This window comes from Podarcis cretensis, assembly GCF_951804945.1.
Source record: "Podarcis cretensis genome assembly, chromosome: 6".
Classification (NCBI taxonomy): Eukaryota; Metazoa; Chordata; class Lepidosauria; order Squamata; family Lacertidae; genus Podarcis; species Podarcis cretensis.
Window position 1 is genome coordinate 38,080,001 of NC_137175.1, and position 16,165 is coordinate 38,096,165.

General features: G+C 43.8%; 1 protein-coding gene across 6 annotated transcripts in view; it reads left to right on the top strand.

Moving 5' to 3' along the window:
- The first annotated feature begins 5,402 nt into the window (after positions 1 to 5,402).
- KCND3 (potassium voltage-gated channel subfamily D member 3) overlaps positions 5,403 to 16,165 on the top strand; it is a 272,536-nt gene continuing 261,773 nt past the window's right edge. Inside the window, exon 1 of one of the 6 annotated variants that reach the window (XM_079979251.1) lies at positions 5,403 to 5,875. The gene's annotated coding sequence lies outside the window, so the exon portion shown is untranslated. Of the gene's footprint in view, positions 5,876 to 6,201; positions 6,299 to 6,659; positions 6,744 to 16,165 lie in introns of those variants that run through there. The other 5 variants (XM_079979248.1, XM_079979253.1, XM_079979252.1 and 2 more) reach the window with 5 other exon arrangements.

Below are 16,165 nucleotides of genomic sequence, written 5' to 3' on the forward strand. Positions count from 1 at the left end.
GTCAGCACCAACACTTTGAATTGTGCTCGGAAACGTACTGGGAGCCAATGTAGGTCTCGGCGGCCAGTCTAGCTGCCGCATTCTGGATTAGTTGTAGTTTCCGAATCACCTTCAAAGGTAGCCCCACGTAGAGTGCATTGCAGTAGTCCAAGCAGGAGATAACCAGAGCATGCACCACTCTGGCGAGACAGTCTGCAGGCAGATAGGGTCTCAGCCTACGTACCAGATGGACCTGGTAAACAGCTGCCCTGGACACAGATTTGACCTGTGCCTCCATGGACAGCTGTGAGTCCAAAATGACTCCCAGGCTGCACACCTGGTCCTTCAGGGGCACAGTTACCCCATTCAGGACTAGGGAATCCTCCACACCTGCCCGCCTCCTGTCCCCCCAAAATAGTACTTCTGTCTTGTCAGGATTCAACCTCAATCTGTTAGCCGCCATCCATCCTCCAACCGCCTCCAGACACTCACACAGGACTTTCACCGCCTTCACTGGTTCTGATTTAAAAGAGAGGTAGAGCTGGGTATCATCCGCATACTGATGAACACCCAGCCCAAACCTCCTGATGATCTCTCCCAGCGGCTGCATGTAAATGTTGAAAAGCATGGGGGAGAGGACAGAACCCTGAGGCACCCCACAAGTGAGAGCCCAGGGGTCTGAACACTCACCCCCCACCACCACTTTCTGAACACGGCCCAGGAGGAAGGAGCAGAACCACTGTATGACAGTGCCCCCAGCTCCCAGCCCCTCAAGACAGTCCAGAAGGATGTTATGGTCGATGGTATCAAATGCCGCTGAGAGATCCAGCAGAACTAGGAAACAGCTCTCACCTTTGTCCCTAGCCCGCCAGAGATCATCAACCAGTGCGACCAAGGCAGTTTCAGTCCCATGATGAGGCCTGAATCCCGACTGGAAGGGATCCAAATGGTCCGCTTCTTCCAGGCATGCCTGGAGTTGTTCAGCAACCGCTCGCTCAATCACCTTGCCCAAGAATGGAAGATTTGAGGCTGGGCGATAGTTGGCCATTGTGGCCGCATCTAAAGATGTTTTTTTAAGAAGCGGTTTAATTACCGCCTCTTTCAGCGGGTCTGGGAAGGCTCCCTCATGGAGGGAAGCATTCACCACCCCATGAAGCCCATCGCCCAGTCCTTCCCGGCTAGCTTTTATAAGCCAGGATGGGCAAGGATCCAGGAGACAGGTGGTTGGTTTCACTCGTCCAAGCAGCCTGTCCACATCCTCGGAGGTAACAGATTGGAATTGATCCCACTCAACTTGACTAGACAAAACTCTAGCACTCTCTCGCCCCAGCCCTGCTCCCACGGTGGAGTCTACTTCTTCCCGAATCTGAGCGATTTTATCTGCAAAAAACTTTGCAAAATCATTGCAGGAGAACATGTGGCCCTTACTGGGCCCTGATGTTGCAGGTGGTTCCGCTAAATTGTGAACCACCTGAAAAAGTCTGCTCCTGCTGCTGTTTTCTGCAGATGCAATAGAGGCGGTGAAGAAAATCTTCGCCATTGCTATCACCACTTGGTAGGCTTGACGTTGAGCTCTAACCTGTGTCTGGTCAGATTTGGAATGAGTTATCCACCACCGACGCTCTAGCCGTCTCAACGATTGTTTCATTGCCCTCAGATCCGTGGAAAACCATGGGGCTGTCTGGGCTCCATGCAATCGGAGAGGGCGCTTCGGAGCCAAACAGTCAATAGCCCTGGTTAACTCGACATTCCAGCGGGCTGGAAAGGCCATCAACATGGGATAAGGCATCCCCTACCACCCTCTGAAAACCATTTGGATCCATTAAGTGGCGGGGGCGGACCATCCAAATTGGTTCCACCTCCCTGAAAAGGGATGGGTCGCAGAGAAGTCCAGTTGCACCAGGAAGTGATCTGACCATGGCACTTCTTTCGTTTCGCTTTTACTTAGTGTCAGATCACCAACATCCATAGAGGTAAACACCAGGTCCAAGGCATGTCCGCGGCTATGGGTTGGGCCAGACTTATTCAGGGACAGCCCCATGGAGGCCATGCTTTCCATGAAGTCCCAAGCGGCCCCTTGTAAGGTCATGTCGGCATGGATGTTAAAATCCCCTAGGACAACCAAGCTAGGTGTCTCCAGGAGAACATCCGCCACAACCTGAAGCAGCTCGGGCAGGGAATCCTTGGTGCAGTGGGGAGGTCGGTACACCATAAGGAATCCTGTACTGCCCCTATTGCCCAACTTCCAGAACATGCACTCGGAAAAGTGGGTCTTCCCAATAGGACGCCTGGTGCAAACTAATGACTTCCTAAAAATCACTGCAACCCCCCCTTCCCCGCCCACATGACCTGGGTTGCTGTGCGTAAGAGAAACCTGGTGGACAAGCAGCGGCAAGGACAGGCCCATCTGCTTCATCCAACCAAGTCTCTGTTACACATGCCAGGTCAAGTCCTCCATCCATGATCATGTCATGGATGGCAGTGGTCTTATGAATCATTGACCTGGCATTGCACAGCAGCACCTTCAGGTCATGTGGGTATCCCTTGCTGATTCTATTATCCATCCGGTCAGGACCAGACCCGGAGGCAGGAATAGTCCTCAGACAACGACTAAACCTGCCCCCTCTGTAATGACATGGTCTAGTCTTAGCGTAACTCCTCCTACCCGTGATCACTGAGATCGGTTGTCCCAGTGCATCCCCCCCTGTGGAACATGCCCCAGCCATTTTGTGGGCTGGGGCCCACTCCCTGGCAGCCCTGACCCCTCCCCTTAAGAACAAAATAACACCTTAAACAAACAAACAAACAAACAAACAAACAAACAAAAGCAATAAAGCAATACAAACAAAAAACTGTAAAAATTACAAAAACATCAAAATCAAAAAAATCCCCCAAGCCCAACCAAACATCCATCCCACCCCCACCCCCCACATACAAAAAATCCAAAAGAAATTTTGAAAAACATTTTAAAAACACTCTGTGCCCCTCTGGCAGTAACAGCAACTGTCCTAGTGAGGCCTGTCAGGCCCCGCCCTGGGCCAGGTGGTAAGTGGCAAGAGCAGGGCCCTCAGGCACTCACTCAGGGGAGTCCTCCCGGGCAGCAGGCAGCAAGCAGCAAGCAGTCCTTGTGAGGCTTCAGGCCCCGCCCCAGGCCAGATGGTAAGTGGCAGGGAGGAGCAGGGCCCTCAGGCACTCACTCAGGGGAGTCTTCCTGGGCAGCAAGCAGCAAGCAGTCCTTGTGAGGCTTCAGGCCCCACCCCAGGCCAGATGGTAAGTGGCAAGAGCAGGGCCCTCAGGCACTCACTCAGGGGAGTCCTCCTGGGCAGCAGGCAGCAAGCAGCAAGCAATGCTAATTCCATGCTGCTTTTGGTTGTGGAAGAAAGAGATCAGGTTTAATGATTGTTTTTTTATAAAAGAAAATGTTTCTTGGAAATGCCGTCAATACTGATAGTCACCAGTGCTGAAGCAATGATTCTTCAACATCAACTTCATTGGACTGGTCATGTTGTGTGGATGCCTGATGATCGTCTTCCAAAGCAACTACTCTATTGCGAACTTAAAAATGGAAAGCATAATGCTGGTGGTCAACAAAACAGGTTTAAAGACTCTCTCAAGGCAAACCTAAAATAATGTAGTATAAACACTGACAACTGGGAAACACTGGCCTGCAAGCACTCCAGTTGGACAACAGCCTTTACCAAAGGTGCCATGGGCTTTGAAGACACTCGAACTCAGGATGCAAGAGAGAAATGTGCTAAGAGGAAGGCACGCTTGGCAAATCCATACTGCGATCAACTCCTGCCCAGAAACCAATGTTCCCACTGTAGAAGGACGTGTGGATCCAGAATTGGCTTTCACAGTCACTTACGGACTCACTGTTAAAACCGTGTTTATGGAAGACAATCTTACTCGGCTACGAGTGATCGCCAAAGAAGATACCAGGGAATGTGACCCTTTATAGTGCAACAGGACCAGATGTTGTTGGACTGAAGCTCCTATAATCCGTAACCATTGACTATGTTGGCTGGGGTTGATGAGAACTGTCATCAGGAAGGACAGTGATTTCTCATTTTTGTAGCACAGAATGAGTATCAGTTCCCTGGTCATACGAATCATCCACCCCAAATCTTCCCATCTTGTATGGATTCAGCTTCTGTTTATTGGCCCTTTTCCAGTCTGTTTCCACATCCAAACACTGATTAGTATTAAATGAATCATTTAAATCTACATAATTTAGCTTTTTTAAAAAAAAAAAAAATCACTTTTAGGGGAAGAACTATTTCTGTGCTTCTAAATGGTGCAGCAACATATTGGAAGAGGCATTTCTCATTGTGTGAGAGAATTATCCTTTAAGATATAAGAACTGCAGAAGGCAAGCACTAAGTACTTACATGGGGAATTTTTTTTTAAGAAAACAAAAGAAAGAAAATGTGCTGCCCAGTGAATCAGAGTTGCCTTTTCTTTAGTCAGTTATAAAGATTTTAATTGATTAATCAGAGGCATCAATTAAATGTTGCAGAAGTGGCACAGATCCACTCAACCCACCACTCATGATATGTCACTTTGACTGTGTGAATGACTTGCAGCATGTGGAGGGGCAGAATTTGTTCTGTGCATTTGCACTGTCATCTTTTTCACAGTAGACTATGATTAAATCACCCAGTGCTCTGAATTTGGCAAGAGGACAAGGAAGATGTTACTTCTCCATTATTTGCCATCCAATCATACATGCAGCTGTCACTTGGATATGAACAGAAGAAGGCAGACTACCTTCTAGAATGTCTTAGAGTATCCTCATCTTGACTGACATCTGCTGGTGAGAAGTGAGTGTCTGGCATACCTTTGTCACGAACCTCATTGCTGCATCTCAAAGGCTATTCGTTTGGTTTTCCTCATCTACAGTCATCTGTTGCTCTGTTTTGCCATATCAATGCAAAAGTTCAAATCCCATTTAGCATGTGGAAGATGCTACATGAACCCCCTACCTAAGTGGTTGTTTTCGTCTTAAAATTGCAGAAAATGCTATTAAACTTTTTGCTAAATGTTTCCTATCCCAGAGAGCAGCTTATACCCTAGAGCACAGGTGGGGGAACCTGTGGCACTCCTTATGTTTGTTGTACTGCAACTCCCATCATCCCCGGCCATTGACAATGCTGGGTACGGATGGTGGGAGCTGGAGTCCAGTAATATATCGATGTCCACTGGCTTCCCACTCCTGGAGAGACAAAATGTTATTGCCCGGGAGTTCTAGTGTCAGGCTTTACTCGCTGAACTTGGTCTCCTCCATTAAGGCCAGAGCCAGATACCCGCCTAGTGATCTGTGCCTGCAGATCTCGATCTGTTTCCTCGATCGCTCCTGATCCACCGTCGTCGGGGTGGCCCTTTCCAAATGGCAACAGGCATTTTGGAGAAAAGGAAACGGCCGCAAGGCGGACTTGCCGGGAGCGTCGGAGGAAGGAAGCTTGTGGAATGCGAGGGGCTGTCCACCGCTCTCGTGGTGCTGAATGCCCCTCGCTCCCGCCCGCGGACTTGTGGAGCGTGGACATCAGGGCGACTGGTGCAAGCCTGGTGGGACTGCGCCATCTGTCTGCTGAACGAGAATCGGGCAGGGAGGTAACCAAAAACGGCGGCGGAACACGAGGATGGGAGGCGACGTCCACGCGCATTCGCATCAGCAGCACACCCAGCTCCTGCGCCCTCTCCGTGCGCCTGCTGAGCTGATGGGCTAAGCGCGCCCCTGGCAAGCGCCTCCTCCTCCCTGGACCCGCCCTCCCCAGTCCGAGCAGCTAGAGTAAGCGCCTTCAGCATCTGGATGGCAACCTCCTCAGCCCAGCTGCTGAACGGGCACCCGCGAAGAGGATGGCATGGCATGGCAAGGGAGCTCCTCGCCCAGGAGGTAAAGTAAGGAGCACTCGAGGAGTGCGTGTGTGTCTGCGTGTGGGGGAGAGAGAAAAAGAGGGGGTGCGGCGGGCGTGGGGACGGAGATGAATTTCCTTGCAGCCTTTCAGAAACACGAGTTTCTGCTTCTCTCTCCTCTTAAGTCCTTACCTGAATTTTGGACGGTGGATGCTTTTGGGAACTGTGACCAAAAAGAGAGAGATGAGATGCTAAGGAACACTTCTTTCTTTCCCTCGGTGCACTTTCCCTTTCTCTGCCGTTTTGTTCCCCCCTCTCTCTCCTTTTGCTTCCAAAGCACAGATCAGCTCATTCCGCTGAACTCCTACACACACACACACACACACACACTGCTTAAGTATAATCTGAATCTCCGAATGAGATGACGCACGCCGGGGAAAGCAGCTGAGCGCCTGTATTCCATGTATGTATGCATTTGTATTACTTTACCGAAGTCACTAAGCCCCGCTGTAGCCCATCAGTCACTTCCTTGAGGCTTCTTTTAACTCCGAAAGGCAAGAGCGCTCGGATTTGGAGATTTAGGCAAAGGTGGGAAGACAAAATGCAAAATCGGACTTGACCCAAAACGGGATGAAGTAAAGGCGCAGGGCAATCCTATACGTGTGTACTCAGGAGTAAGCCCCATTGGGTTCAATGGGACTTAACTCACAGGTAATTGAGTATAGAATTTCAACGTGTTTGTTGGGAGGGGTGTGCATACATGGAAAATCGAAGGGATGAGAACCAGAAATCATAGAGTTGCATAGGAGCTGAAGGAAAGAGCAGAAAAAAATGGGCATCAGCAACTTTGGCTGCAAGACGTACCTAAGAAACGGTGCCTGCTTATCTAAGTGGAGAGCCTCCAACAGGTAACTTAGTTTCCTCACCCATGTCACATCGCCCTTCCATGTCAAGCCATGCATGCAGATGAATAACTTCATGTATTGGTGTCTCTCTCTCAGTGTACACAGTCTCTCCCTTCATAACCTTGCTTTCCTAGCTACCTTCCAAGAGAGACATTCTGGTCCCCCATTCTTCACCAGCAAATGAGGGAAAAGTTGGAGTGCTTGGATAGGACTGATCAGGCAAGTGCATTTTGTCAATCCAGGAGCTTACCAGGCTCAGCAATAACAAGATAAGCCGTTTAGTCACCTCTTTCTCTACTTTCCCTCTGCTGGTATTGCCCGATTCCTCCAAACTGCATGTGGAGAGCTCCGACTTAGGGAAGGTGATTCACATTCAGCCCAAAGGACTGGTCTTCATTTGTTGCATGATCATTTTGTATGTGTGGTTTTCCATCTATTGTGTGGGTGATTAAAAAAAAAAGCAAGGTAAGTTCTGGCTAATTTGGCTTTATGCTGGCTTTATGTGCTGGGGTGGGGGGAGGCTGGATTAATGAAGTTTGCATGTCTCTATCCTGTTGCTCTAAGATTTGCTTTCACTGAGTACATTTGCTAGAGAAAAGAGAGAGGAAATCTTTTGCAAGAAGTTTTATTATCTACCATGGGAGAAAGTGGAGGAGGAGATCTAATTGAGAGAGGGTGTAGAAATCTCATCTGAGCATAGTTTGCATTTTAAATGAAAAGATCATTGAAACTGGAACCTGACCCACATAAAAAGGACTTTGTAAAAAGGAAACACCTGCTCTTATAATTCCATGAAACTCACATTATTCTGTTTGTCAGCCTTCCCTGCTCTTTGAAGTTACCTTTATCTGCTTCTACAGATAACATAAGTTTCTTAAAACAAGTCTAACTAGGGATGATCAGTGACAGGCAGAAATATTGATATGGTGTCATCTAAGTCCATCATTTATTTCCTTTTCCCCCTGAATGAACAGGAATAAATATGTGGTTCTTTAAAGTTTTTCTCCAGTGCACTATTGATCCCAGAAAGGAGTGTGGATTCGAATTTTCAAAGTGAAAATAAAATTATTGTCAATAAAGCAAGACATAGTTCAAGCAAGCTTTATTTCTACATGTGGAAGGATGGCTGGAGTGGCTGGAAAGAGCAGATCTTTTTGAGAGAGCAGGAAAGCCTTGGATTACCATTTTCTTTGCACCCTTTGGGGGGCATGGCACTTACCTAGAGAAAACACAGTCTGTTTGCTTCCACAGTCTGTTGACATTTTGTTTCAGTCTAAAGGGTCATACCATGCACACAATCTCCTCTAGTCGAAATACCATCAGTAGACTGCCAAGTAAAAGATACTGTCAAGACATCTCTGTCTAGTGTGTAATATGCTTAGCTTTTTAGAATAAAAAAATGTCTAAAAAACAATAGCTGGTTCAAGAGGGTGTTGAACACTTCAAAATCCACATTTAGGCAATGCTTTATTAGAACCATTAAAAAAGTTACCAAAGAAGGGGGTTGTCTAGAACTCTTCCTCAGGAAATGTCTTACACAAAGGCGGGGACGAGGGGATGAGGAATTTTTAGCTGTTCTTTTTTGAGTTTTGTCATCCCCTAACCCGATCACATGCCCACTATGTGTAACATCTCACCTGATAAAGAGTTCTGGTGAACTCAAAAGTTTGCCACTTGGTTGGTCTAATAAAGGTATTGCCCCAGTGTGGAGTTTACAATTCATGTTTGTATATGTTTAATTGAAATGGTAACAAGTGAACTATTGTCTTCAACAGTGTGTGATTGGGGGGGGGGGCACTTTTGCAGAATGGATTCTGCATGGCCCACAATACTCTTATTGTAAATGCTATATGCATTTGTGTTTCTGTATGTGAAGAGAGGTTTTTCTATACCTTTCCACACATTAACCTGTTGCTGCTAAATTGGCTACATAAAATACTGTGTGCAGTCTTTCCTCTCAAGCTTTTACTTTTGGGGGGTGAGGTGGGGATGGAGTCTAGGAAAGATCAAGATCAACAGTTGGATTTGATTAATTAATTAACTTTGCTTCCTTATTAGTATTTGTTGGCAATACAAATACATAGTTTTTGCATCCCCTTGGAAGTAAGTTCTGTCAATGGAACTAAGAGTGAATGAATACCTATATTTTGAATGGTCAATAACTGCAGTGTCACATAATGACTTGTATGTGTGAAACAGCCATTACAGATCAAACACCACCGACAAGACTTTTCCTCTGCTCTCATTTTACTTCAAGCATATAACTTTTCAACAGCAGTCGTTCACAGCCCTTCATCTGCAAACTACCGAGTAATAAAACACTGAGTGATACACGTACATAGATCAATGTTTCACACCAATTATATATTTTATGCTTTTGCATGCTACCTTTTCAGTTCTGTCTTTATCCCACTTTGAAGCAACCCCTAGATAGAAATTGAAATAATTCAATGTTAGGAACATAAGAAGATGTCTTGTACTGACTCAGACCATTGGTCTATCTAGCTAACTGTTTGCACTGACTGGCAGCAGCTCTTCAAGATTTCCTGGAGGTGCCAGGAATTGAACCTGGGACCTTCTGCATGTAAAGCACATGCTCTACCACTGAGCCATAGCCCTTCCACATAGTATCAATGATATCCTAAAATATACTCCCCAAAATTACTGGAAGCAACTGAATTATACCACACTGTAACAACAACAACAAGAAGAAAAAGAGTAGTAGTAGTAGTAGTAGTAGTAGTAATAATAATAATAATAATACTTATTGACTTCTGAAATGTAACTTATATGTTGGAGCCTGAGCCAACAGCCTGTACATGATCAGAAAATTGTCTGCACTTCCTGGATTTGATAGATACGGTTGCTGTCCTATGCATATGTTCTTGGAATGGTAGTAAGTGCCATTGAATGCAGCAGGACTTACTTTTGAATAAGCATACATGGTATTGTGCTCAAAGTGATAACATGTCAACATAATGTTTCCAATTCACTCAGATGTTCTAATTTCTTGTGCAGATAGCTAGAGTTTACAGTTTCAGAGTAAGCATACAGACCCAGAAGGCTCTTTTTCTTTCTTTCTTTTAAAAAGTGGTTTTAAAATGTGTAACCCATTTATGATCTATTAGTGTCTTAAGTAATGCTTTATGGGACACATTAGGAGTGCCTTTGGCAACATTGTGGAGTGGCCATGCACACAGTGCTGGAATTTATAACAAAGATCTACATTACGCAATTGTAGATTCTGATGCCTCTAAGGAATTTTGAGAAGAACTCCGTTTCAGTCACACAATTACCACATAAATCCAGCATTGTTCCATGCCCATCCAGTATTCTCTAAAAGTCTCTGTTGAGCAGCCTGTGTTTCATATTACTTTTCCCATTAAAATTGCTTAGCCATGTGAGCCCCGAGTAGTTTGATGCAATCCCTGAATGTTATCAGAATCTTCTGCAGAGCTACTAAAAATAAGTGGCCATGTATCAAGAGGGTAACTTATAGGAAATCACACATTTTTAAAATAATTGGCTTTCATTGATGTCATGGGAAAGTAGCAGATCATGTGACAGTTCTATGTTCAGTTTCTTTAACTGGTTCCAATAATTATACCTTCATACCATCTTCTGATGTAAGTCTCAATGTAACATTTCTTTGCTCATAGGAAAAAACTGCCGCCAGGGAACAAAATGTCAACCAGTAACCACAGATTGTAGCCAATGGTCTCCCTTGCACTGATGAGGCTCTTTGATCCAAAGGGTCTCCCCAACCCCCTGGAGCAATTTTTTGGGGGCGATTGAAGTGCGTTCTATCAGGGCAAAGGGCACTATGGGATACAACCCAGTACGTTTTGCAGAATCTCAAGCCCGTGAGCATCACAAAATTCTTCATTGGTAACATATCTCCTGCCCTTTCTTCTTTTCATTTTTGGTTGTGGAAGAATGTTGGAAGTTTTACATTCTGTTCTATCATCAGTATCCGTCCATCAGCAGGAGAGAACTGTGTATGAAGTGCATGCTTTGCCAGCTCCTGCTTTATTCATTGACATGCCCATTATAGACCAATATACTGAAATGACATTGAGTCTAATACTGTGAACCTAGGAATTGACTTAAATTAAGGTTTGATTATTTCTTGGAGTTTCCCATTAAAATTGGTTTCATATTAAATCAGGGAATCTGCAGTAAGTTCAGAAATATATGACTTCTGAGTCCTGTTCTGCGTCCATAGATGCTACTTCTTGCAGGGATTAAAGTGAATTGTATGTTTTGCTAGAGCTCTCATCAGGGTTTGCCTGTACTCTCAGCTCAGTGCATGGAACCGCCTTCTAGAGCAAAATACTGTAATGGTATTCTGTACCTTTCTGTTTATTTCATTTCATTTATTCATTGAGGTATTGATTAACTGCACTTTGTTAAAGGGTGGTGAACAATAAAGGTAACCAAAAATGGACATACGGCCATAAAATACAATAAAAGCAATAAAGTACAACCATAAAACAATATTAAAAGGCAGCAACTAAGGATGCAGTAGGGCTACGGTAAAAGGCCCAGGCAAATGGAAAAGCTGTGACTGGCATCAAAAGTATTGCAAGCTGCTTTCAGCACTGACTTATTGGGATCTATTTGTGACTTTGTTCTGTCAATGAACAAAAGGCTGGAATATTATCAACCAACTTGCAGCTGTGTTAAAGCTAGCCTCTTGAACAGGATGTGGTAGTGGTGGGGACACTGTGTAAGGTAAACGTAAAGGGACCACTGACCATTAGGTCCAGTCGTGACTGACTCTGGGGTTGCGGCGCTCATCTCACTTTATTGGCCGAGGGAGCCGGTGTACAGCTTCCGGGTCATGTGGCCAGCATGACAAAGCTGCTTCTGGCAAACCAGAGCAGTGCACGGAAACACCGTTTACCTTCCCGCCAGAGTGGTACCTATTTATCTACTTGCACTTTGATGTGCTTTCGAATTGTTGGTTGGCAGGAGCAGGGACCGAGCAACGGGAGCTCACCCCACTGCGGGGATTCGAACCGCCGACCTTCTGATCGGCAAGTCCTAGGCTCTGTGGTTTAACCCACAGCGCCACCCCGGGACACTGTGTACTACCAAGCAAATCTGAAAATTCTGACATCATCTCTCTTAGGAATTTATCCTGTGCATTTTTATTGTTTGTAAGGCATCAATTACCCCTGCCCCTCTTGAAGATGGACACAGGGTGGAGCCTGTTCTTCTTTTATAAACCGCTTTGAGTTTTTACAATCAAGTGGTGTATAACTTTTATGAAATAAATAAAATAAATAAACACTATATTCTCTGAATGGACATATCAGTCTCACTCTGATAGCTTTCAAGGGAGATACCATGATGTGTTTATGTATTAACTTTCCCCACCTCTCAAAACTGGGTGTGTGGATCCAGGTGGGGTACATTCTCAAAATCTAGAAAGTTACCCTGAATGTGCACACTGTAACTCTGATTCCTCAGTCTTCCAGGTGGTTGTTGTATTATGATTTATATTACATATTGTCTGCCTCACCCCTGATTAGTATGGGTTTGAGTTGATTCCTCCCGTTCCACAGAACATCAAAACCAAGAATGTTGAAACACTGAACTATCATTCAGAAATGGCATGGGCGGTCAGAACATAATCTTAAGGTTGGATATAGTCATGTACAGAGGTGATTCTTCATATGCCAAGGTCCCAAGCAATGAAGGGCATTAAAGGCCAGCTCTTTGACCTGGACCTAGAAATGGACTGCATGTTGGAGAAGATTTGAAAGTACTGGTATGATATGTTCCTAACAACCAGTCCCAGTTACTTTGCAGTTTTCAGGCTGCTTTGAAAGGCAGCCGCACATACAACATACTGTAGCAATCCAGGCAGAAAGATATCAGGTCCTGGATCACTGTAGGATAGTTCCAGTAGTGAACTTTGGATACTAGCTAGCAAAATGCCCATCATTATAACTGGCAGGATATATGGGGAAAGCAGATTTGTATTCTGAATCCTCTGAAAGGGTGCAATATGACTCATTCCCTGCACTGGGGCTGGGGGCTGGGGCTGTGCTCAAATGCAGCATTTTATTTCTTTGTAAGAATGATTGGTGGCCATTCACTTATATAGGAGAGCAGAACACTAATCCTTGAAGCTAGTTTATTCAGCAAGTCTTTTAATGGCTTCCTTTGTAATCTTCTGGTTTTTGGGGTGGTTTTTTAAAAAAAATATCTGCCATTTTATAGAATTTGACTGTTAATTTCATTGGCTGGTATGATAACGTTCATTTTACTGGTTCTGCCTTTTGGCTGGCCTCTTCCCACCTTCTCTTTATGTTTTATCCTTATTTTAAAAGTTTTAAACAGCTGTTTCTATGGCAGATTGTGAGGTGGAAAAATGACATGCAAATACTTAAATAATTGAAAATAAACACTGGAGATCTGAGTAAATGCAAAGGAAGAGAAAGGTAAAGAAAGCAAAGGGTTTGGATGCAGATTTTATAAAGTCATTTATACCCAAACCCTTACTATGGCATAAATCAGTGTGCAATCGGGATATTCACCAACAGTATGAAGTACATTTTTCTTCCCTTTAACAGCTAGTTCTTTGGATTTAGAAAATTAATTTTCATCCTAGGCATGCTGGTAGGTGGGTATTGTCATCAATGTACTTTATTATTTGGTGTTTTGGTTAGAAAGACCCTCACTGGCTTTTTTGAAGAGTTGTATTTTGATATAATGTGCACTTTGTTCACACAAGATCAAGAAAGACTCATCTGTACACAACATACGCACCATTCTCAGAATGGCTGTTTTCAGAAATTTAAACATTTTCATTCTTTCAAGAACCCACTCTAGCCTACTACAGTGGTCTAATATCTAATATACTGTACCATTCTGACGTACTGAGGTAACCAAGAAAAAGACAGTTGCCAGTGGAGAAATTATACATATAAAAACATTACCAGAAAATGAGCAATGAGGTGCTTAGCTGCTGGTCTACTATAATTAGTGTAAGTTTCTCTTCTTTAAAGTAGATTGAAGCCAAAGGAGAAAAATTTTCAAATCAAATATAGGAATCTTCCTTCTTTCTAGGAAAATAATCTGGTAGCTGTGAATGGAGAGACAAAATCCTCTGAATTTGTGAGGTTCTTCCATTTTACATCCTGATATCTAGCTGGAATAATTTGTTAATCAGATAATTTGCATGTAGTTTTACAATAAAATAAAATAAATTTGATTGCTGCATATCCTGATCACACTTTTGCTTTTTATTAATGGTATATAGCCAGCTATACCAGTAATTATCCAATTAAAAATCCAGTGTTTCTACTGATCACACTTTTGCTTTTTATTAATGGCATATAGCCAGCTATGCTAGTAATTAACCAATTAAAAATCCAGTGTTTATATGAAGCAACACTACAGCTGGTTACTATGCAGGCAGGTATAAATGTATCTCTAATGATGCTTTGTTGTCAATATACTGCAAAGGTGAGATCCTTCCTGTGCTTACCTCTGAGTAAATATGCATAAATATGACCCAAAAAGCCTCGCACGCAAGTCCCCTTGAAATCAAGGGGCCTTATTTATGAGAAAACATGCACATATTTGCATTGTATAATCTACCTCCCTATGCAACATCTTTCCAAGCCACTTTCACAAAGTATTATGCTCATCGTTAATGCATTAATAGGCAAAATTGAAAACCCTGCTCATTCTTTTTAGATAGTCCAGCTATCCTAATGCATGGCTTAAAAAGCTATGCGCAATCCAGCAAGACACACTTGAAGCGCATTGAAAGTATATGCACATAACTGTGCTTTTGAGTCACACTGATTTCAATGGTGCGTATGCCTGACTTTCCCTGTTGGTAATGTGTGCTTTCTCTAATAGAAATTCATAATGCAGTAGCCTGTAACGCATTATTAATATGCCTGTTATTACTGTAAGCAAATCGGTAGGCAAGCTGGCATCTGGTGGGCTAGTACTGAATCCCCAGGGATTAGGGAGAGGTGTGCATTTTCTCTTGGCAAGAGGAAACAGTGCCTACCATAAGTATGCACATAGCCCTCTCTAATCCCTAAAGATTCAGCATTAGCCCAACAAATGCCAGTCTCTCTACTGAGGGAATCATTTTTTGCAGCCACTAGACCACTGTCTGGATAATGAAGTGGCCCCTGAATATGTATGACTTCAATAAACCTTTCAGCTGATAGTAACACTTGCTGGTAGTGAGTTCTCACAGTATCCTACTATTTTATTAGCATTGTCATTGCACTTACTGTGATTATTAGAAATCAATCTTGGTCTTGCAGTTGTGACAGATAACTCTACAGATGAGTCGTCCAGTAAAATAAATTAGCACTTTTAGACCCTTCTGACAGCTATATTTGGAGTGATCATATATGATCTGCTCCAGAAATTACTTTACATGCATGATGAAAAAGTTGTGCTAGTGGATATGCAATGCATATGCAGAGCTGAACTGGATCTTACATTGGGCAAAAGTAGCACAGCCAGGTTTTTGTCTGCTTGACATATAGGTCACTCCCGGAGGAACTGGGGAAACTGAGCAACCTACAAAGTTGGGGGAATCTTCTACTGGACAGCATATTCATGTGGATGACTGAATATGCCAATGTGATGGGTACTACCACACAGGTCACATGAGGATAGGCTACCCCACATACTTCTAAATGTGAATACGAACCACTAGGAGTTGTTTTTCCACATACAGAACACGTTTTGTGAAATGTCTTGTTGCACTTCCGAGTTTCTAAATCAGGACCCATTGTTTACACCTGGGAATGATATCTGAAGCTTGTTTGTGAGGAAGCAAATTTAAATTAGTGTGTTGATGCTGCTTTTAAATGCTTTTAATGAGGAATAATTTGCTGTTCAAAAATTCTACCAGTAATAATGCCACAACTTTTTCCACGCTGATTATCATGAGTGCTTTAAAACATTCATTGTTCTAAGCAGTAATGTTTGGCTATCACAGTTAGGGAGTTTTATTGGGGGTGGAATCAACAGAGAGCCCAATCCCTGGAGCAGCAGAAAGCTGGCTACTTCTGTCTTGCTGTCTAAGAAACCCCTTTCCAATCTTTCTACCATTGGAAATAGGCTATGAATTAAAATTGGCAGGGATCCAGTTAAGGTGATTGCAGTATGCTTTTTGAGAGAGAGGGTTGCTTATCCATGGGATATGTCTAACCAACTCCTTATGAATGTTTAAGAGGGCAGCAAGAGTCTTTTTCAAGATGTCATCAAGTAGACTTAATGTACAGTGGTTGCCACTGAAAATCTGCCTCACCTAGTTTGCAAGTTCAAAAACATTTTGCTCTACCATCTAACCAAGGTTTCCCCAACCTAATGCAGATGTTTTGGAGGAAACTACCATCATCTGTTATCACTGGCCATGCTGGCTGGGGCTGGTA